The 12,712-nt window shown below is 49.9% G+C and overlaps 1 protein-coding gene across 7 annotated transcripts in view; it reads left to right on the top strand.

Moving 5' to 3' along the window:
- The window catches only part of Sema4d (semaphorin 4D), a 126,292-nt gene continuing 113,580 nt past the window's right edge, over window positions 1–12,712 (top strand). For 4 of the 7 annotated variants that reach the window (XM_023704206.1, XM_023704205.1, XM_023704197.1 and 1 more), the window contains exon 1: window positions 1–57. The gene's annotated coding sequence lies outside the window, so the exon portion shown is untranslated. Of the gene's footprint in view, window positions 58–402; window positions 483–1,289; window positions 1,429–10,302; window positions 10,492–12,712 lie in introns of those variants that run through there. The other 3 variants (XM_023704202.1, XM_023704203.1, XM_023704204.1) reach the window with 3 other exon arrangements.

Genomic DNA, 12,712 nt, shown 5'->3' with positions numbered 1-12,712 from the left:
GCCCGCGTCCCCGCCGCTGCCGCCATTCCCGGCCTCGGGCCCGGAGGACGCGCCCAGGTGAGCGGCGGCGGGTGGCCCAGACCTCGCGGGGTCCCTTCGCGGCCCGCGTCCCTCGCCGGCCTCCTCCGCGAGCACCCCGGGACCCCAGACCTCCCGGGCTCCTCCCCGCGTCCCTCCGGGGCTCCTCCCCGCCCCCTCTCGGCCCCCAAGCGCTCCACACCGTTCTCCTTGCCCCTGCCCGGCCCCGCGCGGCCCCGCTCCCCGGGCTCCCCGCCGCCGCGGTTCCGGCCAGCACGCAGGTGGCTCCGGAGGCGGAGCGGCGCTGGCCGGCCGGGAGGGGGCGGTGCTCGGCCAGACCCCGCAGGTGGGCACCGGCCGTTCGGTCCAGCCAGCTGCAGACACCCGCTCCGGCCCGCCGGCTGCTATTTTGGTCCCGGAGGCCGCGGCCTCTGCGCCCCAGACAGCACCGCGCACTCAGACAGGTGGGGAGGTCGGGCCGCGCTTCGGTCACCATCCCAGAGGCCACGGGTGCTGCAGGCCTCGGTTTCCTGTAGGTTTTGGGCTGCCGCCGTCTGGAACCGCCAGGAACCACTAGCCTTAGCTGGGCTGCACCTGTTGCCTCCTCCTGGCGAGCTCCAACGGGCCGGGTCTCTAGGGGTTGCTACTGAAGCCATGCAAGGAGCGTCTGGCAGGGAGTTGTCCTCTTGTTTGATTTCGCATTTTGGAGGGAGTGGGGGAACAGTAGTCTGTAGATCAGGTCACTAGAATGAGGCCTGTTGCAGAGGCCAGTCCCAGATCTTTAGAGCAGTGGCCCATGAAGGTTTTTTTTTGTTTTTGTTTTTTTTTTTTTTTTTTTCCAACCTTGCTCTATGTTAAGCACATCCATCCGTGGGTGGTGAGGCCCTTGCTGGCCCCGGGGCCTGTGACCAGCCATCTGACCCTGCCTTGGGAATTGTTCAAGTGCACTAAGTGCCACCAAATGCAAGTTTCCTTTCTGTGGGGTGAAATAATACCAGTAGTTCGTCACCTCATTTGTGCCTCAGGCCTGGGGCCTGGCCCCCGGCTGCTCAGGCAAGGTTATTTGGGAATGTTTACTGTGTCCCAGAAACTGGCAGCAAGGGCCAGTGGCTGGGAAGATCTTGGTAGAGAGAATAATGCGCTGATTGTCGCTCTGACCGTTGGTGTCTGTGCATATCTTGTCTTGGTGATCGTCAGCTGAAAAGAAAAAAGCTGGCTGGTCAGTGGCCACCGGGAAGGACGGGGAGGATGGTGGGATGTTCTGTGTGCAGGACTGTCTCCTGCAAGGCCAGACCCTCCCGCTGCTGAAAGTGTCTGTGGTCCACTCAGTGAGTCGGAGGAGTAGAGAAATGAAAATACAGGGTACCAGGAACACCTGCCTGGTTCCCTTTCCTGCGTGGGGGGCACCTGGTAAGTGAACTGCCTTCCCCCGAGGGACAGGCTTCCCTGCACTCTGAAGTGGAGCCTCTGGCTCCCTCTGTCTGGGCTACTCATGGCCCACTCTCCTGATGAGCACACACAGAATTGGCTAAAAGGGAGGAGCTTGCCTGGCTGGTCGGAGTCCTGGGCTGAGGTGTGGGGTGCATGGCATTGTCCTCCCTGCCACTGCTGCCCAGTGGGGCTGGGCCAGGCCTGGCTGTGGAGATGACCTAATGACATCATCCACTTGCAGACAGTCTCTCCAAATGGACTGTCCAGGGAAGATGTTCCCGAGAGCTGCCTGCCTCACACCAGGCCTGGGTGTGTGGCCAGCGCTTGGGAATGCATGCTAATGGCTGGCTTGGAGGAAGAGGGAGAAAAAGGCTGCCTTTGCCAGCACAAGTGAGTAATCAATAATGCATTGCAAAGATCGATGGCTCTCTCCAGCCATCTCCTGTGTTCTGGAGGAACCCACCCAGGGAGCTGGATGGGCTGCAAGTCTGGCTGCAGGGTCCTGACTCCCTCAGCTGTGCGGTGAGTCTGAAGCTGGACTAGATCCTCCCTGGGAGCACCTCCTTGATCCCTGGCTTAGTTCTGCTATGCCCTGGAAGGGGGGTTCATTTCCTGATTGAAATTTACAGCAAGCTCCCCTTCATGTTGAGATTTTGTTTGGTTTAAGGGATTCTTAGGAAGTTGCATGGTGGTTCAGGGAGTGTCTCTAAGTGCCCTTCTTGGGCTTCCAGTGTGATGTCCCTGGGCTCTGAGGCTCTTCCTGGGAGACAGTGTATTAGTGCTGCCCATAGGGGTGAGGCGCTCACAGGGACATGGCCTGCTGTCTGCAGTTCCCAGCTGGGAGCAGTTATTTCTTTCCTGAGCAGTTGACAGTTACAGGAGGGAAAACGGAGGTGAGCAAGAGCTAGGCAGAGACCCTGGGCAGGGTCCTGTATCCCCTTGACCTTGGTCTATCCCTGGCTTAGCAGGTGCAGCCAGGCCTATACCATCTTCATTGAAGGCTGGGGCTGTCCCTGAATGACTTGGGGCATGGCCCAAGAGCTCGGCTGGTCAGGCAAGCTCATTTGCACCTGGCTGGGAAAGGCATGCTGACCACGCTCTGTTACAGTGCTGTGCACAGGGAACACAGGAGTGAGTGGAGATCTGCTAGGAGGTGTTATCTGCAGACCCCTGTCCATGGTGAGCAGGGGTCTTCCCTAGAGTCCAGGGGTGTTTGGGAGTGCCAGTGGAGGCAGTCATTGGAACATAGTGGCTGCTGTGCTTTATGGGGCCCTCTTGAGCTCTTGTGATGCTTCCAGAATGCATCTGTGTTGTCCACACCAGGCCACTTCTGCTGCCCAGGGCCTGCCCCAGCAGCCCAGAGAGCAGCCTCACAGCCACCTCCTGCAGGGCCAGTATGAACCTCAGGTCCAGCATCCTCTCATTTGGTATAAATTCAAAGATGACGCCAACGTGGGCAGCCACTGCACCTGCCTGTGGATTGCTTTGATGTCATACCCTGAGATTGCAGGCGTTAGACAAAACTGGACCCAGAGTTCTTGGTCCGATCCATGTTTGATTGCTGCTTTCACAGTAAGACCATGTGTAAAACAGGTGCCTCTTCTTGGGTGAGTGGCTGTCTTGAGAGGCTCCTTAATGATGGCAGTGTGGTTGTCCTGAAACTGTCTTCACTCTAGTTATAAATGCAGTGTTCGCTGTGAGACATTGGAGATGTGCCTTGGTCAGTGTGGGGTAGGAGGGGTTCTCTTGGCAGGGTATGCAGGGAGGGGTGAGAGCTCCCCGGTTTCTTGTTCTCTGGTCATTTGTATGTTCCTTGGAAATACTCCATCCTTAAAAGTTAATCTGAGAACCCCAGGCCTCCCCCAGCACGTGCTACTGGGGGTCCTTCACAAAACAGTTCAGGGTTTGCCCTAGAAGACATACCAGTGTGTGGGGGGAAAGCCTCACTCCTTACTCAAACTCTCCCATGTGATTCTGTTGCCACGCAAGCACACATGCACTCACCCATGCCTGTACTTAAGCCCAGAAGTCCCTGGGCATCATATGCTTGTATGTGAGTCTGGAAGCATACACTGTCTTTGATACCACTCTGAACGGAGGCAGCAAAGATGCAGCTATGAAGGGTGAAGAGGACTCTGTGTGTGTGTGTGTGTGTGTGTGTGTGTGTGTGTGTGTGTCTCAGTGTAAGTATGAGGGAATATGTGAGTGACTGAGTGCTTGACAGTGTGATATGTGAGGCTGTGTATGAGCATGTGATGGTGTTGCAGTATACTTGGAAGTGTTTTTGTAAGTGTAAGATGGAATGAATGTGTTGAAGTATATCAGAGTAAATGAGTGTAAGTATGAGTGTGTAAACGTGAAACTGAATGAGAATGTAACTGTACGTGTGCAAGCATGTCTGTGAAAGTGGCTGAGGGAGAGAAGAAGAGAGGGGAACCTGTATGTTTCTCTTCTTTTTATACTTCTGTATTTTTGGTGCTGTTACACTGGAAATGTCTTTTGAAAAGTACAAGTAATCCTAAAAGAGGCATTGGTGGGGGCTGAAGCAGGAAGATCAAAATGTTGAGTCACAAGCTGCGCATGACCCTGCCTAGAAACTAAAAAGAGGGCTGGAGAAGGAGCTCCGTGCGAAGGCTGAGTTTGGTCCCCAGGTGTGCATGCCTGCACAGAGTGGGGGTCACCCTAGGTCTCCTAATCCTCATACAGTATACACAGAGTTTGGTTTGTGGGCATTTGTACTCCCACACAAGTTGGTAATGAAGATTTGGCTTTCATGAGGCAATCAGTAGATCAATAATTATTGACCCTTTCTAATATGTTCTGCCGGCCTGAACAATAGAGAGTGCTACCTTCCCCTCTTGAGTCGGGGAGAGGAGAGGAGGGCCTTGGAGACGAGTAGCGGTGTCATCCTGTGGCAGAGGTGTCAACACAAGGCAGGCAATGCCTAGATTGGTGATGGCGAACCTATGGCAGGCCAGCCAGATCTCCCTAGCAGCTAAGCATCGGATATTCAGGTTTCATTGCAGGACTGGCACTTAAACAATTGGGTTTGGAGTTGTACTTTGGGCATGCGGTCTCTGAAAGGTTCGCCATCACCGGCTGAGCCTGAACCTGGCTGGTCCCCTGCCTGTCACCACCCTGCACTTGCACCCTGGTCTTCGCTCTATGTTTGGTGGTGGATCTGTCAGGTGATGAGAAGCTATGACTGTGAGAAATGCCTTCCGATCTGGGGAGGGATTCACAGTTAGGCTTGTGCCTAGCTGAGTGTTATTCTGACCCTGTGTTTGGAACTTGCTGTATAGCTTTTTAGGTCATTATCATTATTTTTGGCCCATGTTTTGTGTTGGAAATGCCTAGGTGTCCTGTGGTAATGCTGGTGGCATGGCTGCATCCTGCACAGGGCTGGGAAGGCTTGTGGCTATCTGCTGTCCATGTTGGTGCCAGGCCTGGCACTGATATGTGTGAGCATGCGGCCCCTTTCTCCCATCCAGATCGTTTGGTGTGTCCCTTACTTCCGTGGATCCCAGCCACAGGGCCAGCACCTCAGGGCCTGTCAGGTGACATTCACATCTTGGGCTCCTGATAGAAAGGAACCATGTACACGTTCCCCCTTATCTGAAGGGGACACTTGCCAAGACTCCCAGTAGATGCCTGATACTGGATCCTGCCAGATCCCATAGAAACCATCTTTTCTCTGTGCATAAGAACCTGTGAGGGCCCAAGAGATAGTTCAGCAGACTAAGCACCTGCTTAGGCAAGCACAGGGACTGGGTCTCAATCTCTGGCCCCCCATGCTTTGCTAGCCCTGCCCCCAGGTGCTCTGAGCTGTCCACGGAGACCAGCGTGCTAATCCCAGCACTGGGGAAGCAGAAAACAGGAGGATCACTATGAGTTCAAGCTGCATGGTGAGACCCTGTAGCAAATACATAAAAAAGATCCTGTGGTGAAGTTTATCTTCTAACTTGTGCAGTAATAATAAAACAGAATGGACTTAACAATATACTATAATGAAAATCAGATAAAACTTGTGAATTATTTGTGGAAATTCATTATTTTTTGGTTCTGGCAAGTTGATGGTAAAACTGCAAGTAAAAGTGGTCCTTTCAAGGTCCACTCCTGGGAGGAAGAAGTACTGATTTTAGTCTGAATTGGGTAGATAGTGCATGGTCTTGCTGGTTAGCTCTGTTGTTTAAGCACCTGCTGGGGCAAACCTGGTCAGGTGCAGGGGACTGTGGTTTGATCCAGCTCCCAGTGCCTTACCAGACCCGCCTTTAAGGCAGCCTGAAACAGCCAAAAAAAAAAAGAAGAAGAGAAGAAGAAGAAGAGGAAGAAGAGGAAGAAGAAGAAGAAGAAGAAGAAAGAAAGAACTACATAAAGGTCCCTTCTACCTGACACGTGTGTCTACTTTCACTGCTTGCTCCTGAAAATGTTTATTGGGAGCTGGTGATCGTGAGGAACCAAGAGACAGAGATCCTGTCCTCTGGGAACTTGGGTCACATAGAGGGAGGTGAAAGGCTGGGAGGAAGTCCTAGTTTTAGTCTGAATTGGGTAGATAGCGCGTGATCCATGGCCTGGGCATTAGTGTCTGTGCCCCCCAGCTCTCCAGCCAGTGGCAGCAGGAGGTGAGGAATGTAGTCCCAGCCACCACGCATGGGGGTGGGGGGGGCATCTGGCATCCACAGGTCAGGCGGGTAGGCGGGGGTTGAAGGTCACCACTCACCACCCCACAGCTGAGAGCTGGCTGGACAAATGGGCCCAGAGTTCTACAGGGGTGTGCCTGGGCTGGAACTGCAGCATGGCAGTTACCAGCTGAGTGGTGCCACCTGAAAGCTGGGAGTCTCGGTGAGGGCTGCAGATCAGGTGGGGCAGAGATGGGACCTGGGGTCCCCGATGACCACTGGCAGGATGTACATCGGGCGGGTGATGGCTGCCCAGGAAAATGAGACTTAGCACAACTTTGGTGGGCGCCACGTGGAAGTCCCCGGTGACTTGGCAGGCGTCTTGGAAGAGGCCCAAGTCCAGGAGTAAATTTACCAGAGAAGGGAGGAAGGCAGTCTGGACCAGCAAGAATGGTAACTTTTTGGAGAATTTTGCTGTGAAAGGGAGCTGAGAAATGGGGAGGGGCCCACTGGGCTGGGCTGTCTTTAAGGTTTGCAGAAAGGGAGGCTGAGATGAAGTGGGAGTGGGAGAAGGGACTGGAAAGGAGGGAGACTGGGGCCTCGGCAGGTCTAGGTTCTGGCTGTGGGGCCTATGCCAGCCCTGTGCCACCCCCTAGAGAGCAGTGTGTGGAGGGACCAAGCATGGCAGAGAATGGTGATGGTGGCTTGGGACAGTGGCATGTCCCCCAGGTGATGAGACGAAGTGCCCAGCTCCAGGGCCCAAGGGCAGGTGACCTGTCCAGCTGAGTTCAAGGCTGCATTGTGCTTGAAGAGGGGAAATGGGGCGCAGAGTGACCCTGACAGGTGTGACCGGTAGCTAGGCTGACAGTGAGGCCACCCTTTCATGTCTCCAGTGTACTGTGAGTGTCTTCCTTTTGATGTGAGCTTACCTGCCCACAGCACTGGGCTTCACTAGGGTCTTTCTGAGCTCAGGTCCACATCCTCTGGGCACTGAGAGGATCTGGTGCTTCCCAGGGGTGGCTCTGGACCCGTACACCAGTCCCGGGGAACTTGAGGATTGTACAGTATCACCTCTGTGTCAGGGATCCAGCGTGCAACTTGGATCCAGGCTTCCTGGCCCCCAGGACTTCTGATGAATATGAAGCAGCTCAGATGCTCTGGGGAAGGAGCACGCAGTGGGAAGAACAAGAGTCCTGCTTGTCCTGCACAGTGCGCCATCATGGGGTACAGGCCGGAGCGGGTAGACCCGGCCTGTGGGACAGGTGCACCAGGCCTGTCTACTGTGGCACCCACTTTTGAGCAGCTGTTGCTGCAGAACTGAGAAGTTGCCCCAGAAAACATCTGGCCCCACACTCCCTCAGAATTTTCTTTGCCCCTTTATACTGATACTCCTGCACACTCACATATCTGCATAGATTTGATTGTTATAAATGGGTTTCTCAAAGTGTTTCAGTGTGAAATGATATACATGTCCATGCTTGGCCTCAGGGAATGTGTCCAAGCCCCCAGTGGGTGGCTGGGACCCTGCATAGCATCAAACTCCATGAGTTCTATAGTTTTTATACCAGTGCACTTAGAATGAAGGTAAATTTATAAGTTAGGTCCTCAAACAGTATCAAAAACAATAGCTGGTAGTAAAATAGGACAGTGATAACAGTATGTGCTGATAAAAGTTACATACATATTTTTTTTCTCTCATAAGACCCTGTTGTATTGTCTTAACACTTCAGCATGATTTCTCTTTCCTTAAGTGGAGATTTCACCTTTTCAATTATTCAGAACATTTCATGACTTCTCTTGGGTATATCCAGTTTGCTGATATCATTATTGTTGGCTTGGGGACCATTGTTAAGTAAAGTGGAAGAGATACTTTAAACACAGGTACTGCAGTAGTGTGACAGCCAGCCTAGTAACAGAAACTGCTGCTAAGTGATTAACAGGAGAGTAGAGTATACACTATGGACACACTCGTCAAAGTGGTTCATGACTCAGGTGGTATGTGGTGGGGTAGAGTAGGAGTTCATTGAAATATTCAGAATGGTATGCAGTTTAAGCCTTATGATTGTTTACTTCTGGAATTTACAATTTAATGCTGTATTTTAGGAGCATAGTTGGCTACAGATGACAAATTGCAGAAAGCAAAACTGCAGATAAGGGGATACCTCTGTTTATTTTATAACTGTCATATTTAGCTCTTTTCACTTTCCATAATATTTCTGAAAATCTTATGTTCCACTGGCTCAATGTCTTTTTATTGCTGGGCAGTATTTTGTTGTGTGTTTCTACCATGTTTTGTTTAGATACCTATTGCTAGATGTGTGACTTATTTCCTACTAAAGGGTTAAGAGCTGAAGCTCCACAACAGAAAGACAGCCAGCAAAATGTGAATAAACCCAGGACCAAAGAAGATCAGCAGATAGCCAAGAAGCCTGTGAAAAGATGTTTGGTGTCACTTGTCACTAGGAAAGTACAAATCAGAATCACTGAGATATTTCCTCATATCCCACTAGAATACCTTTTCAAAAAAAGGAAAATTAACGTGTGTTGGTGAAGCTGTGGAGAAATTAGAACCCTTAATCTTTGCTGATGGATGTGAAAAGTGGTGCAGCTGTTTTGGAAAAGCTTAAAGGTGCCTTGTGACTTAAACATAGAATTACCGTGTGCCCAGCAGTTTTCACTCTTAGTTTATAGGGAGGAGAGTGGAAACAGATTCAAAAACTGAAAAAAGCAAACACAATAATGCCTTGTACACAGTAGGTCATAGCCGTGCTGCACACAGGAGCCCAATGGTGGAGAAGCACCGTGTAGAAGGGTACCTCAGTGTGGCGTGTGCTCGAGCCGTGCAGAGGGATGCCCTGCTCACAGGCTGCGGTGTGCTGGGACTTCGAAAACGTTGTGCCAAAAGAGAGTGGCCAGGCCTGAAGACTACATGGCGCTGTATATGGTTTCATATTTTATAAGGTTCAGAATAAGCAAGTCTATAGAGAGAGAAGGCACAGCTGTGGTTGCCAGGGGGCTAGCGAGATGGAGTGGAATTGGCTGCTTAGTCGTCAGAGTATCTTTGGAGCCCTGGAGTGGGTAGTGGTGATGGGGACCGAACGTTGCGAATGCACTAAAGGCTGCTGAATTGCCGACTCTGAAATGGTAAGTTACTGCTGTTCTTACTGCAATGGAGAGAAAGACAGAAGCCTGAGCATCCTCGGCAGGTGTGGCCCTACATGTGCTCTCCTTTCCTGTGGGTAGCTCCCAGGGAGGGGGCTGGCAGGGTGCTCAGCGGGCCCTCAACTCAGTGGGAGCCTGCCCGCAGCTCTGGAGCAGCAGGATTGCTTTCCATTCCCCTGCCGGGGCTGAGTGTGGTGCTTTTCCTCTTGGTGTGGGTCCTTGCAAGCTCTTGGCAATTGTCAGCCTTAATTGTAGCAATTCTAGTGGGACTAGAACTCTACCTTGGAGGCTTTAGTTGTGTTTCCTCAGATGATAATTAACTGTATATTCTTTTGGGAAGTAGCTGTTCAGATCTTTTGCTCACTTTGTAATCAGGTCATTTGTCTTACATTTGAGTTGCAGGATCTTACATATTCTGGACTCAAATTTTTTTCAGATCCTTGTATTGCAAGTACTTTCTCTCAGTTTTCTGTTAAAAAAAAGTTTATTTGATGTAGGGTCTCACTACACAGTTTGGACTTGTAGTAATCCCCCTGTTTCAGCCTCTCTTAGTGCTGGGATTACTGGCATGTACCACCATGCCTGGTTTTGGGGCCTGCACATCATGCAGTACCAGGGATCGAACCCAGGTCCTTGCACTTAACCAGGCAGGTACTTAGACCGCCAAGCTATCTCCCCAACCCTTTCTTCAGTCTTGCTTTTTAACTTTATAAGTGATATTTTTCCAAGGGCAGGCTTTTAAATTTTGATTAAGTCTAGTTCATCGTTTTTTAAAAATGGTTTATGCTTTTTGTGTCCTATTTAAGAAGCCTTTGTCTAGGGCTGGGGAGATGGCTCAGTACAGTAAGTGCTTGCCTGGCAAGCATAAGGGCCTGAGTCCAATCCCTGGTTCTACAAAAAAAAAAGTCTTTCTCTAATGCCTAGGCATAAGTTTGCCTTTAAAAATGTTAGCTTTTAGTTTGTGTGTGTAGATGTGTTACTCATCTCAAACTAATTTTTAACTAGAAAACCCTGGAGATTGAAGTTCACTATAGTTCACTATTTGGCATGTGGATAGCCAGTTGCTGCAGTACATCTGAGAGGGCCTGACTGCGTGGCTTTGTTTCTGGATTCTGTCCTGTCCCATTATGACTGATGCACCACAGGCCCCGGACTCGTGATGTCTCTTTGTTTTTTCTGTCCTTAGCACTGGGGGCTGAACCCAGGGCCTTGGCACAAAGCTGCATCCAAGCCTTTTTGATTCTTTTGAGGCAAGATCTTGGTAAGTTCTCCAGACTGACTCTGAACTTTTGATCCTCCTGCCCCAGCCGCCTGAGTGCTGGGGTTACAGGTGTGTCCCATCCTACCCAGTGCCTGCTGCCTCATTGGCCATTTCTTTGTAAGGATTCTAGAAACCAGGTGGTGTGAGAGAGTTTGGCTTCCTTTTCAGAATTGTTACTGCAGATCCTTTGCATATCCATATGTATATTTATTACTTAATATGTTATATAATATATAAATTATAAATATATTTTAATATATTAAAAGTATATACATATGGATATATAAACATTAAATATATTAAAATACATTTGTATATTTATATAGCCATATATACGTATTTCAAAGCAATTTGTCAGTTTCTTCTGAGAGCCTGTTTGATTCTGCCTGAGGTTGCTCGTTGGATCCTGTTGGGCAAATTGACTTGGTGGCAGTCTGAGGTCTCTGGCCCAGTGAGCACAGACTGATTGAATCTTTCTTTCAGCAGTGTGTCATAAGTGTGAGTGTGCAGGCCTTGCACGTGCCTTAGCAAATTGCTTTATAAGTGCTTCGTGTTTTTGAATGTCTTTAAAATGGCTTGGTAACATTTTTCTCTGTGTGTATTGTGAAGGTAGAGAAATGCCGTTGCTGTTCATTCTGTGGTCAGACTTACTCGTGTAGGCTTTTGGTGTTCCTGCAGGGTTTCCACGTGTCCTCATAGCGAGTAGAGATCATTGGCCTCTCTTTCCCGCTGGGCGCTTCTCCTCCCTTGTGTTGTGTCCTCTAGCTTGCCCCCAGGACCTGCAGTGCAGGCTTAGCAGGAGGGGTAAAAGCTGGCATTGTTCCCCATCCCCACCTTGGCAAGAAGGAGGAATTTGCTTCTCCGTGGAGGTTGTTCGGTGTGGTGTCAGGTAAAGATTCTATGTAGGTGCCTTTTATGAAGCGGAGGAAGTTTCCAGTTTGCTGAGCATTTTTTATGTTGAATAGATCCTCTTTTTTCTTTACATGTTGGGGTTTTCTTTCATTTGTGAATATAATGAACTACACTGATTAAGTTTTGAAGTGGAAAATTAAAAACTGACCTCATGTCTCTCAAGCTCCACTTGGTCATGATATGTCACCCTTTTTGTATACCATACTCCCCCCTTACCTGCAGGGGATACATACCAAGACCCCAGTAGATCCTGACACCGCAGTAGTACCGAACTCTGCTTCCTGTGTATACATACTTATGAAAAAGTTTAAGGAATTAAGCACAATAAGGAATGAACAATCACGGCCAGTAGTAAAATTATTGTTAACTGTTATTTTTTTTCTATATGTTAGGGAAGGGTCTACAGGCTGTTCAGGGTCTCACTACTAGATTGGACTCCTAGTGATCCATCTGTTTACAGCCTCCCAAGAGGTAGGATTATAGGCGTGCCACCACGGCCAGTCTCAGTTGCCGTCTCAGTGTGCCCCTGGGGGTGGAGCCGGCACGGCATACTCAGGGATTGAAACCCTGGCCCAATCCAATGAGCTATTTGGCTGGCCCTGTTAGCTGTTATTAGTTGTTAGTACAGAGCAGTTGTTCATACTGTCATGAATGTTATGTGAATTTAGTTTCTCTGTCTCTCAAAATAACTTACTGCGTTTTTACTGAAAGGGCCCTCTGTGGCTTCTTTTTGGAACTGGAATGGCCAGCATGATGCTTTTGTGTTTTGGGTCCCGGTAGGTGGTGTGCACAGCCTGAACGTATGGGTATGCCAGGCAGAGGGATAGCCCGTGCTGGTAGTCAGAGCTGGGTGATTGGCATTTCATCACAGTACCTAGGAATTGCAGCATAATGTAAAATACTCATTTATTGTTTATATTTTATACCCAGTATTTTTCAGGCTGCATTGATTATGGGTGGAAAGCAAACCTGCAGATGCAGGGATCCTGCTGTCTGGCTGGATTGGATTCATTACAGTTTGTTTTTGTTTTTGTTTTTTCTGTACCAGGAATCGAACTCAAGACCTTGCACTTGCCAGTAGGTGCTGTGCCACTGAGCTACATCCCTGGCCCTCATTACAATTTTGTGACTATTCATGAGGGATATTGTTTTCTTTCTTCTTTTTTCTGTATTTAGGACAGGGTCTACAGGGTCTCACTATGTAGATCAGACTCGTAGTGATTTTCCTGTTTTCAGCCTCCCCAGTGCTGTGGTTACAGGTGTGCGCCACCATGCCCAGTCTCAGTCATTGTCTCAGTGTGCCCTGTGG

Source organism: Octodon degus, unplaced genomic scaffold (assembly GCF_000260255.1).
Source record: "Octodon degus isolate 3935 unplaced genomic scaffold, OctDeg1.0 scaffold00192, whole genome shotgun sequence".
Taxonomy (NCBI): Eukaryota; Metazoa; Chordata; class Mammalia; order Rodentia; family Octodontidae; genus Octodon; species Octodon degus.
This window is presented reverse-complemented; position numbering and strand designations above follow the sequence as displayed.